Source organism: Aotus nancymaae, unplaced genomic scaffold (genome assembly GCF_030222135.1).
Source record: "Aotus nancymaae isolate 86718 unplaced genomic scaffold, 86718_ANA_hifiasm-v0.15.2.pri h1tg000040l, whole genome shotgun sequence".
Lineage (NCBI taxonomy): Eukaryota > Metazoa > Chordata > Mammalia > Primates > Aotidae > Aotus > Aotus nancymaae.
In genome coordinates this window covers 3,828,899-3,846,617 of record NW_026988454.1, presented here as the reverse complement: position 1 = coordinate 3,846,617, position 17,719 = coordinate 3,828,899, and the positions used below count along the sequence as shown (strand labels likewise).

General features: G+C 36.1%; 1 long non-coding RNA gene across 1 annotated transcript in view; it reads left to right on the top strand.

The window, feature by feature from the left end:
• The window catches only part of LOC105717931 (uncharacterized), a 51,438-nt gene extending 36,680 nt beyond the window's left edge, over nucleotides 1-14,758 (top strand). Inside the window, exon 3 of the long non-coding RNA XR_010336536.1 lies at nucleotides 13,831-14,758. This is a non-coding gene — a long non-coding RNA (uncharacterized LOC105717931). The remainder of the gene's footprint in view (nucleotides 1-13,830) is intronic.
• Nucleotides 14,759-17,719: the final 2,961 nt, after the last annotated feature.

Genomic DNA, 17,719 nt, shown 5'->3' with positions numbered 1-17,719 from the left:
CCATTGTGCCACATCCTCATCTCCACGAACTCCCAAACAGCTTCCCGGCTTCCGTGGGCCCCTCTATTTCTGGCATCATCAGTTTCTTCATCTCTGTAGAATCATTACTATTATACAGATATGTTCTGGCATGTCCCATCTTAAATAATTTTTTTTCCTTTTGATCAAGTCCATATGCAGTCATGATGCATTATTTTTGTACCTTTTCCAAATTAAACATCCAGAAATGGGTTTCTCTGCTTACTTTCTTTACTCCATCTCCTCACCCCATCAACTCCCAAACCAAACACACACACACACACACACACACACACACACACACACACACACACACAGACACAGACACCATTGTTGTTAAGATCACCACAACATCATGTGACCAAATCAAATAATACCATCTGACCGGCTTTAATTTATTCTCTTGGAAGAATTGATCTGAGTAGTCCTTCCACTCAGAAACCCAATCTTAGCTTGGCTTTCACGAAATCACAGTCCCCTATTTTTACTCTTACTTTTCTGGGTGTTCTTTTCTCATTCTTTCCTGCCAATTCTAATTTCTCTACCTATCTTATACTGATAAAATTTCATAGAGCTTAATCACGGCTCTATTCTCTGCTGCTTTTATTTTTTAATCTCTTAGTGGTCCTGTTGGTTCATATGACTCATGTTAGGATTTATATGTTGAGGATTCCAAAGTTGTGTGTTCAGTTCAGTTCTCTACTTGACATCTCCCTTTGTCTCATAGACAACTCATGCTTTAGAGTCACTTTCCAGAGAAGCCTGCCAAAACCCCTAAATTCCTCCATTGTGTTCTTTGTTAACACTTACCAGAACATGCACTAATGTATTAATTGGGCTATATTTTTATTTTTGTCTGCCTGCTTGTTTTGATCTGTCTCCACTACAAAACAAAAAGTGATGCAAGTGGCCAGGGATCATCTTTTTGGCTAAAATTGATATATACCCAGTGCTTAGCAGAGTGTACAACACACACTACATATCACACATTCAGCAAATATTTGTATGTCCTATAAATTTCAGTGATGAGAGACTTTCCATTTAGTGACCCCTTCATGTGTCCCAGATTGCTAGCAAAAGTGTGAAGTTTAGACTATGACTGTTTCCCATTGCAGAGAGCTTTCTCATGTGGTCACTATAGATGAATGTGGGGAAAATAATTAGAAAAGAATCAGTATGAAAGCAAATAAATTACAAGCAATAATAGCTTCTAACCTCCCATCAGCAGCACCTGTGAGGAAGCCTTTGGTTCCTATTACATGTGGAATGATAAACAATGCCAGTGGGAGAGGTCTCAGGGTGGGATGGAGGGTGGCTCTGGGCAATTCCTGGTTGGTTACCTTGGTGCTGACTTCACCTGTTTTCTCCCATTTCAGGAAGTTTCTCAGCATGTGAGATAATTTTAAACTTTGAATGTGCTCTAATGTATAGGAAAATACATCATTTATTCCCAAATATTTGTCTTTATAAGTTAATTACTTGTAAAGTAATGAACTGGATACGCATCACAGTCGATCCAGACATACTGATATTCTGCGTCAGAGAAGAACTTTTGTAAATATCCGGGAATATTATCAATATCTTTACTTTTCAATAATAAATTTCTAAAACATATAGAAATACTTAAATGCAGCAATTGGCAGTGAGCTGATTAGAGCTGTAAAGACTCCCTGTCTGGAACTAACCCCTGAGCTGATACTGTCACACTGTTTAGAAAAAATAACGTTTTATTCTTCTATTTTTAGTCTTTTTTTTGTCTCTCTGTGAACCTAAATTTCATTGAAACAGTCCCACTTTTCATCTCAGAAACTCTATTTTTAGGTAATTAACTAGTGTATGCAACATTTGATTGAATTTTCTCAGAAACTTTTTACCTGACTTAACCAGCCCCTGAGTAATAAGAGCTAGCAGTTCTCTCTCTCTCTGTCTCTGATTATATTAATTAACTCACTCTTACTCAGCAAACTTAATATAGAACAAGTATTTTATCCAAACTTAAAAACATTACTAGAGGTTAAAATGTCACATAGCTTTAATAAAATAAGAATAACAAAATTAGTTTCCCTATTCCCTATCGAGAAAGTGAATCTTATAACCATTCTCAGATACCATTTCTATTATCATGGAAAGGATTGTTTCATCGATGCCATTTTCTCTTCTTACCATCTAGGAACGAAGGAAGCAGAGTAATAGATGATGTGCGCGTAAACCAGTTGAGAGCACCCTTTGCTGCTCGGCACTTCTGCACACTGTACTATTTTTTAATGAAAAGAGACTTTCCACTTGAAGGAGGCCTCCTTATCCTTACAATCAGCCTCCTTCCATCTGAAACCTGCCATGGGGTTGACAGCTGCAATCAAATGGGCTAAGTGTTACTGCTGCCCTGAATGCTCAGTGTCCTCCCCTTCTCTCAGAGGCCCCGATGATGCATCCTCGAGCTGGGTGCCCAGGAGGGCCTGAGGGTGGCTCCTCAGCTCCAGCCTCCCTGCAGTGAGCTCTGACCATGAGCTCCGCAGAACCTTGGTAGAGAGGAGGAAGTAATTTGCACCTGTAGCTTACAGGGAATGTGTAAAAGAGCCCCCAACTCCAGCTTGCATAATAGAAAATTAAAGAATAGACTGATATTTCCAGCAGAAATTCAACATGTGAGCAAATGACCAGACGTGGCAAAAAGAAATCTAAACTAAGAGAAAGGTGTAGGTAACCTTAAAAAAAAAGTAGAAGCTGCAAGAAATTACATTTTAAGACTTTCAAGAAATACATTCTTAAGTAAGCTCTTATAACTGGTATTCTGCTGCATTTAAAACACTTTTGTCTCTGTTTCCAGGTGGGTAGTACTGCGGCTTTGCCTCTGCAACTAAAAAGCCATTCTTTATATGTGGAAGCAGAGCACTTAAATGTGTTCTAATCATTTTAAGAAAGTAATATTTATTGTCTTTGCTAGTCTGTAAGCAACTTGTTCAGAGAAAATGTTTTACACTTCCCTTTCGTGACTGCGGTCCTTGGCACAAGACCTAATTCATAGTTGGTGCTGAGGATATATTTATAAGAGCTATTTATGACATTTCAATTTCTTGATGGTCTCCAAATCCATTTTGCAGGGTCAGTGCATAGTTTAAAAGGCAGGTAAGCCCCATGCCTATTCTTTACAAGTAGCCTAAAGTTATCCCCTGATGAAGGGAGGAAAATCTTTCTCATATTTGCTTGATTGCAGGCAGGGGCTGGCAGTGGATGGGGGAGTGGAAGAACTTGAATTTCTCCTAGCCATCTGTGTTTCTGATTTTCTGCATCTATGGAATTTTCCTCTTTGCATTTAATCTCCTATATATGCTGACCATTTTTCTTGAGCCACCATTGCAGTGGCTGAAGTGCCACGGATGCCACTGTGAGAGGTGAGCTGGTTCGGGATGGGCTTGTATGCACTGCAGCCCAGCACAACCACGGCAAGGAATAATGGTTCCTGCAACCCAGATGTCTTTCTTGCTTCATGCCTGTAATAAGTTGCTCATTCTTCCTCACTACAGACCCAGCCTCTCACCATGTGGCTAATTCCCATTTCTTTTTGGGTCTCCGCCTGTTATTTCCCAAGACCTGCCAACTCCCAAACCCATCATGTCTTGGGCACTTATTATGCACAGCAGTTTCAATTTCTCTTCCTCGCATTTTCAGTGCATCCAGCTCATGGCCAATTCTGATATTTAACTCAACAAAAAATAGTCTACTCCCTTAACTGGCTCCCTGGGGGTAGCTCTTAAGCATATTATTTGTATCCTTTGAGTTTTACTAACTACAAGATGTAGAGAAAGACTGTAAGAATTACATTACTAATTGTAAGAAATGCAAGTTTATTCAAAGAAATATAGAGAATAAAGAGCAGAATGAGTGGAAAGATAAATGTCCCAGTATTCCATCACCGACACCTAATCCATTGTAATATTTGGCAGGTTCTATAGCTGAATGTTTTTGTCCCCCTAAGACTCATATGTTGGAACTTGATACTCAATGTGATAGTATTAAGAGATGGGACATTTGGTAATTATGTCATGAGGGCTCTGCCCTCACAAATGGAATTAGTGTTCCTTATAAAAAGCTTGAGGGAACCTGCTTGCTCCTTCCGCTTCCTTCCATGAGACAACGTAGCATTCACCCTGCCCTTCTCACCTATTCATGTGAGAATGCAGAAGCAACACCAGACATCAAATCAGCTAGTGCCTTAATCTTGAACTTAGTAGCCTCCAGAACTGTGAGCAATACATTTCTATTGTTTGTAAATTAAACAGTCTAAGGTATTTTGTTACAGCAGCAGGAACAGACTATGATAGAAACTGGTACCAAGAGTGGGGTGCTGCTGTAATATGTACCTAAAAATTTGCAAGTGCCTTTAGAGTTGGGTAATAGGCAGATACTGGAAGAGTTTTGAAGTGTATGCTGAGACAAGCCCATATTGTTGTCAAGAAACTGTAAAGGGTGATTCTAGTGGGGGCTCAGTAGAAGATGAGGGTGTAGAGCAAGCATGTCCAACCCTTGTCCAACCCACATGTGGCCCAGGATGGCTTTGAATGTGGCCCAACACAGATTTACAAACTTTCTTAAAACATTATGAGATTGTTTTTGCAATTTGTTTTTAACTAATCAGCTATCGTTAGTGTTAGAGTATTTTGCGTGTGGCCCAAGACAATTCTTTTTCTTCTAATGTGTCCCAGGGAAGCCAAAAGATTGAACACCCTTGTGTAGAGAAGGTTCAATCTTCTTAGAAATCACCTAAGTGATCTTGATCAGGATGTTGGTAAAGATATGGATGGGAAGACCATTCTGATGAGATAAATAAGGAAAGTTATTGGAAACTGGAGGAAAAGGTCCTCTTTATAAAAAGGTGGGAAAATACTTGGCTTTATTGTGTTTGCATCCTGGTGTTTTGTGAAAGGAGCAATGAAATCAGTTATTTGGCAGACTAAACATTTAAGGAAAATTTTGAGGGTGCAGTATGGCTTCTCTTGCTGCTTATAATAAAATGGGAGAAGAAAGAAATAAAGATGAAGTTTATAATCATAAGATTAATCTTTAAATCTTAATCTAAAGAGTAAAAAAGTTCTTAGCCTGGCCATGTTGTAAAGGATGAAAAAGTGTGTAAAGTGTGGCCAAGCAATCACTTGAAAAGGAGGTTAGCAAGGATCATTGGAAGCCAGGTGTTATTCATCAATAAATTGGGGAAGAATGACCCCAAAGGCATCTGGAGATTATCAACACTGCATTCCTATAATAGGTCTAGAAGGTCCGTGTCTACGGAACTAGGCAATGTCAAAAGAGGAAGCTTCTGCCCTGGGGACCTCGCCCAAGTCTCTGCTTATGGAATTCCAGGGCAGTGCTCCTCATTTGCCCCACATGTAGCCCCCGGGAGCCAGATGCAGCATAGCGTACAGTGGACGCCCTTTGAGAACACTTAGACGATAAACCTTGGCAGTATCTGCAAGATGGCTTCTCCACCGGTGTGTACAGTGCGCAGCTGTGGGGGTGTGGCTGCCTCCACCTAAATTTCAAAGGATGTCCCACAGAATCTTAAGGCCTAGGCAGAGAATGGCCACAGAACCTGGGCTATTCCAGAGATTCCCTGCTAGGGTATTTCCCATTGGAACCCTGGGGGCAAGACCACTGCAGAGAGTCCACACTCGGACAGTGGCCAGTGGAGCCTTAGGGTGCGACTTCCTACAGTCTTGGGGGCCTAACCCCCTCCCCAGTGAATTCTAAAGGCGGCACACATAGTCAAAGAAGGTTGTTCTCAAGATTTAAGATTTAATGTTGTTTGCTACATTAGATTTTGGAATTGCTTGGGGCTAGTTATCACTTTCTTTCTTCTGATTTTTCCCCTTTGGAATGAAAACGTACCATTTTGGAAGCACATAATGTACTTGTTTTCACAGACACACATCTGGAAAAGAGTTTGCCTCAGAATGAATTATATTATGAATTTCACCCATATCTGATTTATGTAAGATTTTGAACTTTAAACCTATGGTTGGTGCTAGAACAAGTTAAGACGTTTTGTGCCATTGGGATAAAATGAATGTATTTTGCATGTGAGAAGGTCATGAATTTTGGGGATCCAGGGACAGAATGCTATGGTCTGAAAATTTGTGTTCCCTGAAAATTCATATGTTGTAACCTAATACTCACTGCCATAGTATTAAAAGATGGGACATTTAGGAGGTGATTAGGTCATGCGGGCTCTGCATGCCTTTGTAAGCCCCTTATAAGCACCTTAGTGTGTTTATAAAAGGCTTGAGGGAGCCTACTTGCCCCGTCTTCATTTCCGTCATGCAAGGGACACAGTAAGAAGGCAGTACCTATGAGGAGTCAGCCTTCACCAGACACCACATCTGCTGGCAGCTTGATTTTGCAATTTCCAGCCTCCAGAACTCTGAGCAATATATTTCTGTTGTCTATAAATAATACAGTTTAAGGTATTTTGTTATAGCAGTAGACATAGGCTAAGACAGCAGATTATCTTCCAATCTTATAAATCATTTGTAGAGTGCATGCATAACTCTTGTATAAAGTATGGATGATAATGAGTACTGTAAGTCCTCATTTAATGTTGACCATATGTTCTTAGAAATGATGAGTTTAAGTGAAAGATGTACAGCAGGGCCTCAAATATTGTTTCCTTCATCATTGCTTTATTCTAACATCTATGAGAAAAAAAATGAATTTTGTTGTGCATCATTTTTTGTAAAGTCCCAGTTTCTAAGAACCTTCGAACAAGCCTAAATGAGAACTTATTGTGTATAGTTTTATTTGAAATGCCTTTATATTATGTTGAGCATTTATCTGAGTAATTATGTTTTCAGTGTTAAAAATCTCAACTTCTTAACATTTTATTCTATAGAAACAATGTAATTTTTAACCATTCTCTTATTTGACTCAACTTTCCCAGTTCCCCAAATTTTACTATTATACTAATGCTGTTGTTGATACTTTATTATTATTTTTCAATATTCTTCAACCTTCAAGGAAGTTGCATTAGTTAGGGTATTGATTAAATTTATATAAAAATGCACAAAATGCAAGTGGATTAAATGAATTAAGCATTCATTTCCCTCTCAGATAATAGTCTCCAGGAGACTAAGGTAGATGAGATAATCCAAGTTTTCCTTCTCTATGGCCATGTTGACTGTTTTATTTGTCATCAAGCTACAAAGAGAGAAAGAGGGAATGGACACAAATCTTTCTTTTCAGAGAGTTTGCTCCTTAAATTTCATATGCCATTTCCATTCCCAGCCAACTGGTCAGAATTTAGTTTCACAGTCTCATGCAGCCGTAGGAATGCAGTCTCTGGATGGGTGGCCACAGTTTAAACTGGGGTGCTGGTGGTGTTGGGGCAAGCGAAGGGGAGAATAGAACCAGGGGAGCAAGTAGCATACCCTAATGTTGCAGGGTTGTTGGATCAAAGTATTGGATAATTTTACTAATTCTTGAAACATATTTCCAAATTATACTCTAAGATTGTTAATTTTATGTGTCAACTTGACTGGGCTAAGGAATGCACAGATGTCTTGTAAAACATTATTTCTGTATGATTCTGTGGGGGTTTTTCTGGGAGAGATTAGCATTTGAATCAGGAGGCTGAGTAAAGAAGATTCTCCCTCACCAGTGTGGGTGGAAAGCATCCAATCCATTGAGGGCCCAAATAGAATAAAAAGGCAGAGGGAGGATGAGCGACTTCTTTCTCCTTGAGCTATACACTTCTTCTTCTAGGCTCAGACACTGTAGCTCCTACTAGCAATTTCAGAATTGCAGACTTAAACCACAGGTGCCCCTCAGTTCTCAGGCCTTTGGCCTCAGACTGAATTGCATCACCAGCTTTCCTGGGTCTCCAGCTTGCAAATGACCTATTATGGTACCTCTTGGCCTCCAAAATCATATAATTATAAGATCATGTGATCCAATTTTTATAATATAGCCCTCACACTCTCTCTGTTTCTCTAGAGACCCCAACTAATGCAAGTCTGCAAATGTTTGCATTTCTCTGGACGCTGATTGTTTTGTTTCAGATTTATTTTTATTAAGAAGATTAAACCTATTCTTACATTAGTTGACATTATTTCTTCTTTAGCTCATATCACTTGTTCAGCAACAAATCCATATTTTATCTATATATATTTTTTTGGCTGTCTTTAACATCTACTAGGTTTTTGTTGGTTTTGGCTTACTGCCTTGTCTTGAACCAGCTATCCCATTGCACTTTGTTTGGTTTCTCCTATGACACTTAGTCTTTTCCGTGATTTTAATAATTGACCTAGCTGTCACTCTTTTCCATTTATACACTATCAGAGGACAAGCTATAATAAAGTAAAAAAAAAAAAATCTTTTTTAACTTCATAGCACTATATTACATAGCAAGTTTGGTTTTTAAAATTATTTAATTTACAGATGCTTAAATCATCTCAGGTTGTTTACTATTTGGAAAATCTCAACATTTCCTTACACTATGCTAATTTCTTCTTGGTATGTGGGAAGAAGTGAGTGAATTGCTCAGTCACAATAGATCAAAATGTTTTTTCACAATAGATCAAAATCACGCATTTATTATTAAGAAATCCTTTCATTGGATTGACTGACTGAGGATCACCTAAATGATCATAATCCAAATCCACTAAATTTGAATTAGAGAAACATAAACAGTGGTTGATATGCTTCCAATTAAATCTCTCTGTTGCTTTATCATATGCTATTTTGTTTTCTTCACTACCATATCTCCAGCGAATATAACACATGGAAGAAAATACATACGTGTTAAACTTATTGCTAGTGAATGAATTATTGAGCATTTCTTTGAAATGTCTGAAAAATAATAGAGTTCATAAAAAAATTAGTTTGTCATTCTGATTAAGTGCTGCCCACGTATATTTCAAGGTAGATTACGATGGAGCACATGAGGCAAGGAGCCTTTAGATTGAAAAATGTTTGGAAAATATCATAAATATTCAATTTTTTAGAGTGCTATGAAGGATATTAGCATATTGCAGATCTTAAAATGTTATATAGTAAAATTATCTTTTTAATTACAATTCTAAATAATTATTTTACATATGTGTGTATATGTATATTAGCATATTTAGGCACATATATATGCACACATGTGCATAGAATAGAAAATATGCATTAGGTATTCTTTAATCCAATATCAAGTAACAAATTTCTATTTAATTAATGCAAACACATATGGATATCTTTCCTGTGTCATCACTAAATTCGGACAGTTTCTGAGTTACGATAGTTCAACTTAAGATTTTTGGGCTTCATGATCATGTAGAAGAGATACGCATTTAGTAGAAATTATATTCTGAGTACCCATACAACATATTGATTTTCACTTTCAGTGGACAATTCTGTACATTATTTATGTATTTATTGCACAGTTTATTATAAAACAGGCTTTGTGTTAGACGATTTTGCCCAACTGCTGGCTAACGTAAGTGTCATGAGCATATTAATAAGGTAGGCTCAACTAGGCTGTACATTCAATGGGTTAAGAGTACTAACTGCACTTTTGACTTACAATATTTCAATATTTTCAACTTGTGATTTTTTTTTTTTTTGAGAGAGAGGGTCTCACTGTATTGCCCAGGCTATGGTATAGTGGCTCCATCTCAGCTTATTGCAGCCTTCACCTCCTGGGCCCAAGTGATCCTCTCACCTCAGCCTCCTGAGTAGCTGAGCCTACAGGCACACACCACCACACCTGGCTAATTTTTATATTTTTTATAGTGAAAGGGTTTCGTCATGTTGTCCAGGCTAATCCTGAACTCCTGAGCTCAAGCAATCCGCCCATCTCGGCCTCCCACACTACTGGGATTACAGGCTTGAGCCACCGTGCCTAGCCTATAAGATAACTTTCTATGTTAATGTAAATATTATCTTCACTATAGTAGCTGCTATTCACATATGGCTAGTACAACTTAGAAACTGAATTTTTCAATTTATTTAATTTTAACTAGTTTAAATTTAAATATTTGCAAGTGTATAATGACTACTATATTGGACAGTGTGGTTCTAGATTCTCATGGAATGAAAAGTAGCTGATGAATACAAAAAGCAAAAATTGGTCTTAGAACTTGACGATATGTGAATCAAGTTATTTGACGCAAAGGACATTAAATTACTATTTAAAAACAAACTCAGACCCAAAGTGTAAATTTGTATATATCTAAAACTTTCTGGGAACACACATATTTGTTCATGTGGTGGTGAGAACCAGTATTTGAAAAGATGACATAATATTAATCTCACAAGTTGGTGTGACCTGCCACTTGGATCTACTTTATGTGCAGAGTACTAGTGAATGATTCAATTTGACACATGAAGTAAGAGCAAAAAGTCAAATAATAACTACAAATATCACATTCTATCGTGGGCTGTTTGTAGGAGGGCTATTTTTCAGCAATAGGTGAATCTAGGACACCTTCCAGTCGAGCCATTTGGAACTCACGCTGCAATACATGGACCCTGGGAAGAGGAGGGCACTGGCCCCCCGAGGACCTGTTTCAGCACTGTCGCCTTTGCGTGGCTTCCATTGTCAGCACGTGGGTACTTCTTCTTCTCAACTCTTTGGCTGGAATCCTCTGTGACTGAGACACTGATTTTCACAGAAAGCCAACTGACTGACACCTTCCAGTAAAACCCAGAAATGACTTCAGACCCAGACTCTATTGATATTAGCAGAACAAGAGTTTGGAAAAAGACGCAAAGCAAAGGATGAGTTAGTTACAAGGTTTACCACAGAGCAATTAACACATCCCTGGAAGGTATTAAAAGCAGCTATTTAAATTTTGTAACAAAATTAAAACCTAAGAAAAACGTTTCAGTATTTGTCTAATACGCATACAATTGAACACAGATGAATTTCATAATTTACATAATTAGAAAATTCTAGTATCTTTGGATAGTTCTGTAATAAGTCAGGGAAACTATCCAAAGTTTTCAAAAGCTAGACAAATGGAAATACTTTTAATATTTATAATATGAATTTCACTATGAAAATCCCACAATAACTATTAGAAAATGCAGTATTTTCAGCATGAATTATTTATGTGACTTACACTCCCATACTGCTGCTATGATTTATCTTAATTTTACTAAGTCATTCAGCACCAGGCCTCATGATGTCCTTGTGTACCAAATGAAAAATACATATATATGAGTTTCTAAAAGAGCAGATTGAATATATGAAAAACTATAGACTGAAGGGTCATTTTTTACTTAGAGGAAAATCTCTTGTGTGAGCAGGGGGTTCTGTCTTAATCCTTGAACTGCTTTCCATTTTTGTCAAAATTTGTAATATGATACATAAACTACATGAAGTTGGTAGGAAGTGCTATTATAGATGTTAGAATATAATGCAAAATAAATTGACCGAGTGGAGAAATAATCCCCTACAGTACAGACAAAATTTAATAGGCTCTGAGTTTCAAAAAGTTATAATAAAATCTCTTTCCATTAAAGATGTCCTGGCTTAAAAACAAGACCTAAAAGCTATTTTAAAATTAAAATGGAATGATCAGCAAAAAAGATTGGTTAAATCTGCTAATGCATACTTAACAGAGAAAATCAATCCAAGTTGTGGAGACTGTCCCTTTCTTATTTGTCCATACTGGAAGTATTGTGTTCAGCTCATGTCCAGGAGAAAGTGACCGAGATCATAGATATTCTGGAAAGAAAGGCTTCTGAGTGTAGCTTGTATTTTCCTCAACAAATTTCAAGTGTTGAACAGATATAGAGGGACAATGCGAAGGATAAAATAGTCAAGTAAAGCTGTATGGATGAGAAGAAATGTAATTAAGGGAGTTCATCAAAATTTAGTTTTATAACCCACATTGGTTTGCTACATAGCATTTAAATTTGGGAGCTTGACTTTGAGGTTGAATATTTAATTTCGACTGAAGAGGTACATTTTAGCGCTCTATCCAACTTCCTTTGGTGTATCAAGGATAGAATCTAGATTTTAATGTAAGGTGACTCTTGTTTTTAATTTTAGTTTCGTTTCCTTTTTTTTAATTCTCCTAACAATTCTACAATATATATTCTACTATCTTTTTATATTTAAGTCTCTGTGGGTTACCTACATTTACCAAATAGAGTTTGTATTTTTCCTGTATAGATTTCCAGCTGATACAACACTGTTTGTTGAGAAGACGATTCTTATTCCATTAAATTATCTTGGCACTTAGAAAAAAAATCTGCCGATCATGTATATGTGGGTCTATTTTAAGACTCAGTTCTTTTTATTGCCTCATATGAACTTACCACAAGGCATTAGTTACTAAAACTTTATAATTATTTTGGAATTCAAGAACTGTAAATTCTCCAACTTTGTTAGTTTTATTTTTCTCCCAAACTGCTTTATCTTGGGTTATTTTTTCACTATGCATAATTTTAAAAATAATAAATTTGATAATGTCTACAAATAAGTCTAATGGACTTTTGATTGGGAGTGCAATGAATAAAAAACTTAAAATGTTAAAAATATGGAAGGTTTCAAACCATGAACATGGTATTTATCTGCCTTTATTTAGGCTTTTAAAATGTTTCTTAGCAGTTTGACTTAGTTTTTAGTATGTAGGCTTTACATATTCTGATTTTTTAAAAATCCTTGAATGTTTCATGTTTTTTCAGCTATTTTAAATAGTTTTATAAAATAAATTTTTTGTTAATTTATGGAAACATCATTGATTTTTGAATGTTTACCTTGTATCTTGCAACCCTGCTAAATTTACTTATTTAACAGCATTTTTTTTTGGCAGAATAGTTAAAATTATATATATATATATACAAGGACATGTTATCTGTAAATATAGACCTTTTCCCTTTATGGTTACTAAATAAAACATCAGATATGATGAAATAGCAGAAAAATTTTCAAAATAAATAAAAGGCAATGAACCACAAATCCAAGAAGCGAAGAAATCTCCAATCTGAAGAAACAGTAGGAAAAAAATCACAAGAAGAAAAAACTAGACACATTAAAAATTTAGAAATCAAAGGTAAAGTAAAAATAATCATGCTGAGCATGTTTTTTATGTGTTCATTTCAGTTTTTCATAGAAGTATCTCTGTGAATAATATAAAGGAGATTTTCAGTAAGTAAAGAATTACTAGTGGCTAGTTTTATTTTCAATACTTTCAAGATATCAGCTCCATTGTCTTCTTGGAATAAGCATTAAGCTGTGATTATTTTATTTTTCATCTGTTTGTTGTGTTTCATTGTTGTTTTTTATTTTTTGGCTGCATTTCTGATTGTTTTTACTTTATCTTTGTCGTCTTTTATTTATTTTGGAAATTTTCTGCTATTACTTCTTTATTTATTACCCATCTTCATTCCATTTCTTTCCCTTAGTGGCGGGGAGCAGGTCCTAATTATACGTCTCTCACATTCTTTGTCATTTTCTCTGAGCCGTTTGATACTGTTTTCTTCTCTTTTTTTCCTTAAAAAAACTCGACTTAACTTTCCTTGTTTCCATCTGGATAGTATTTATTGACCTATCTTTGAATTGACTGATTCATATTAACTGTATCTTGTCTACTACTATTTTAACAGAAATATTTGTCGTATCTGATATTGTGTTTTATTTAACATTTTATTCCTAGCTTTTCTATTTTACTCTTTTCCTTAAAATTTATTTTTTCCTCTGATAATATTTTTTCCGTATCTTTAGGCACATTGTTCGTCTTTCCTGTGAGATGTTTAAATTACATTAATCATAGTGATTTAAATACGGGGGAACACCACAATCCGTAACACACCTCTTCCTTTTTATAGGAGTGAAAAGGGGCCACAGACCTCACTCCTACTCACAAAGTCACAAAGCCGTTTGGATACACGTTTTGGCCTCGCAGGACTGCCCCACCCCCAGCCATCACAGGATTGCTTTGCCTCTCGGTGTCTTCGAGTTCCAGTATTGTCTGGATCAGTCAGGGATGCTGCTCATACCACCTCTGCCACGCTGCCTCTGACATCATCGCCCGTGGCTTCGCTTGGTGGATGCTCATGCTGCAGCTCTTGCTGTAGCCTGTCTCTTGGTGTGCCGCTGGCTTGCTACCCGCCTTGAATCAATGCATCTGCCCTCATTCCTGGACCTTGCCTTTTTATTTCAAAGAAAATAGAGAAACTGATCTCCCTCCACTATGTTCTGCTCCCTTAGAGGGCAACACAGCCAGATTGCATGAGTCCTGAGCTAGTACATTATTTAGAAAGATGAGTTCTTTCTTTTGTTTCGTATCTACAGATACATACAGACGTTGGACCCAGAGCCACGACCTACCTCCATTCCTCAGATCCTTGGTTGAGTCTCATTCTTCATTCCAGGCTGCTAATTCATTCAGCTGCTATTTACTGAGTATGCAATGTGCTTATGAGAACCTAATAATAACTGGGTTTCTTAGTTTTCTATTGCTGCTATATAACAAATTACATTATTCTTAGTGAACCCAGAGTTACAGCATATTTGCCTTCCAAGTCACTGGAAACTGCTCCAGTCTCTGACAGCTTCTGAGCCTAATAGCACCTGATTTCAGAACTGGTGGTTTGAGGGGAAAATCTGCCCCAAAGGTCATGCTCACTCCTATTGGATTCTCCCTTTTTGAGTCATGCATCTACAAACTCTCACTGCCTTGAAAACTTTCAAATTCCTTCTATCATGGATATCTATATTTATAGCTATAGCTGCATATGATATCCCTAGATATTGGTATCCATATATTGATAGAGCTGCATATGGTATCTCTATGTATATGTATATACATATATACATACATGATCTATATTCATATCTCTGTCTAGAAAATATATAGACCTATTTCTAGAGATAGATTCTATTTTGATTTTAAAAAGAATCCATATTTGGACGATCAAGGGCATGTGCTAAAATGATGAAAATGTTAATTTCTAAGGGCTTAACTTACTTTATAGAATAAATAAAATTCTGAATATGAATAATAAATATGTTTAAATATTATTAATATTCTAACAAATATCCTTTATAGAACAAAATGAATTAAAAATTTCTTCTGAAAGAGAAGGATAATGGATATGTAAAGCCTTACTTCATCTACTCTTATGAAGAAACAACTAGATATGCACAGCTATCTCCAGTTAGCATCTTCTTTTCACAGTTTGAGGAGTAAGGTGGATTGATGGTTCTCAATGATAGTTTTCCAAGAAAAAGTGATTCTCCATTGTTTTCCTTTGGTTTTCTGATGTACAAATACATTATTATACTGTGCTATGCTGCAAAATAAATAAAAACAAATATACAAAAACTGAAATGCAGGAGATGCTTAAGTTTCTCTTTTGTTAGAGATTATCTGAAACACACACTTTCCTACATAATGAATTACATTACAGGCATCTGACACAGTGTGATATCCAGAGGCTTCACTTTGCTGTTACAAATTATTTCTTTAAGTACTTTCTATAGAGAATCACAAAATACTATCTCATCTTTCTTGGAATATCAGTTTTACTGAAGCTACTTGACTGTAATCTCTTTTGTAGCTGGATAATACCTTATTCAATATTCTCTCAGCCACACTACTTACTGAAGAGCCTTGAACATAGGACTAGCTTGATTTGCATTTGGTAGATTATATTAATTTTGTTCAAATCGTAGAACTATCATGATAAATCGGTTTTAACACTTTTTTTCCAAGCTGTTGTAGCAACCATTCTTTTTTTAAGGTACCATTGCTTTGCTAACATATCATGCATTCCATCCTTTGAACAGCTGGTATGATATCCAGAATAGATGCAGTGCACTGATTCTTCGCCAGTGGGAATTGCAAGCTGACACAGCACATAACCAGATAAGCAATAACAATAGCAGATGAAGATGCCTCTGCTTGATTCCAATGGAGACCCTCAAAGCAACCAAAAACCCATAATTTTATTTTAAAAATTTATCCAGATTCTAAAATATGAATGAATGAATGCCTGGAATATCTCTCTACAACTAATAGAAGAACTGATAATTTATTTTTTTGTGTCTTACTGTTTACCCCTCTCAAAAACTCTGTGGAGGATAGATAATGAGAGATTGGACAACATTGACTGCTTTCAAATCAACTTATATAATATCTTTCCAAATTCAGTAATATATCAGACTTGAGAGCCAGGTGGATTTTGATGCAAAAGGGAGCACCCTGAGTGCTGCTCACAGGATTAATGAATCTCAGCCATCACCTGTTTGTGTACAGACAGTGGAGGTGGCAGGGCAAGCTGTGACTTTGACAAGATTAAGTACTATTTTTGATAAGGCGCACTAACCTTATTTCCAGGAAGAGTTAGGTTTATATCGAGTATACTCTAGTAAGCCAACAGCCTATATTACTTTAGAAATATAAAAGCATTTTGAATTTAAAGATAATGAATCTAAATCTCTATTACATATGTAATTTTGAATACATTTGTATGTTTGAATAAGTAATATTATGTCCCATCTCAACCATAACAGTGCCTCTGTAAAGAAAATTATATGTAATCTAGCACTACAGAAAGCCATCTGCAAAGAATTACTTTAAAAGGAGAGATAAAATTAATGATTAGCTCTGTGAAACACATTCATAGAATGATATAATTTTAGAAATCATCTAATCCAATACCTTTAATTTACACATGAGATGGTCAAAGCCTAAGCTCATAAACAGAATTTAATTACAGGGCTGAGAACTTTAGTCCTCTATATTCCAGATCATACATCTCTTCTTCCAAATTATCTTGGAAGATCCACTGTAAACTGACATTCATGGAACCCTCCAGTGATGACTGCATTTCAAACTGGGAGTAAGGGCACATGTGGCTCTTTAATTGTATGAATTGACATAATTGCAGAATTAAAGCCATTCCATTTGAACTAAAAGATTTTCTATCCTGATACTATATAAAGAACAAAACATAATCAGTAACCAAATAACAATCGTAAAGGAAATAAGTCTGAAGAAAATATAAGTCAAAATGTATTGTAATGATCTCTAAATAAAATGTAATATTTTTATATATCTACTAATATATGTCCAAAAGTTGTTTGGAAGTGAAACAAAACTCAAAAGCTACAACATACCATCCACTCCCCAAAAAAACAACAAAACAAAATGGTTTGCAGTACAGTATCTGTCCCATTTATGCACAAAATATTGGATGAATAGAACTGCATGAAGTCAAGAAAAATATACACAAGGAATTTTCCTGAAATTGCCATTGTGGAGTGGAATTAATGGAAGCAGGGGACATTTTTCTTTCCTGTCTTAAAAAACTCTTCACATTTCAAATTGAATGTCCACACATTACTTTATAATAATATTTTATTCTAAAACTACTGTTTTTGAAATGTGTAATCTAAAGAAGTTAATTGAGTAAATCACCAAATAAGGATGCACTTTTGTATCCAACAATTGCAGGCACTGCCTGAATGACAGAAAAGACGCCAGAGAGATTAGGAAATGTGATAGGCTCCTATTCAGAAGCAGTATACTAACAGTTACTCCAAAAAAAGCACAGGTTCAAAGTAATGATTTTAGAATGAGAGAACATTGTTATTCTGAGTTATTGGCAAATACCTTTAAAATCTCTAATGTTAAACGAAAGGTTGTATGCTATCATTGATCTATAAGAATCTCACCAAGCAATTTGCTCTAGACAACTTTAAATTCCCCCA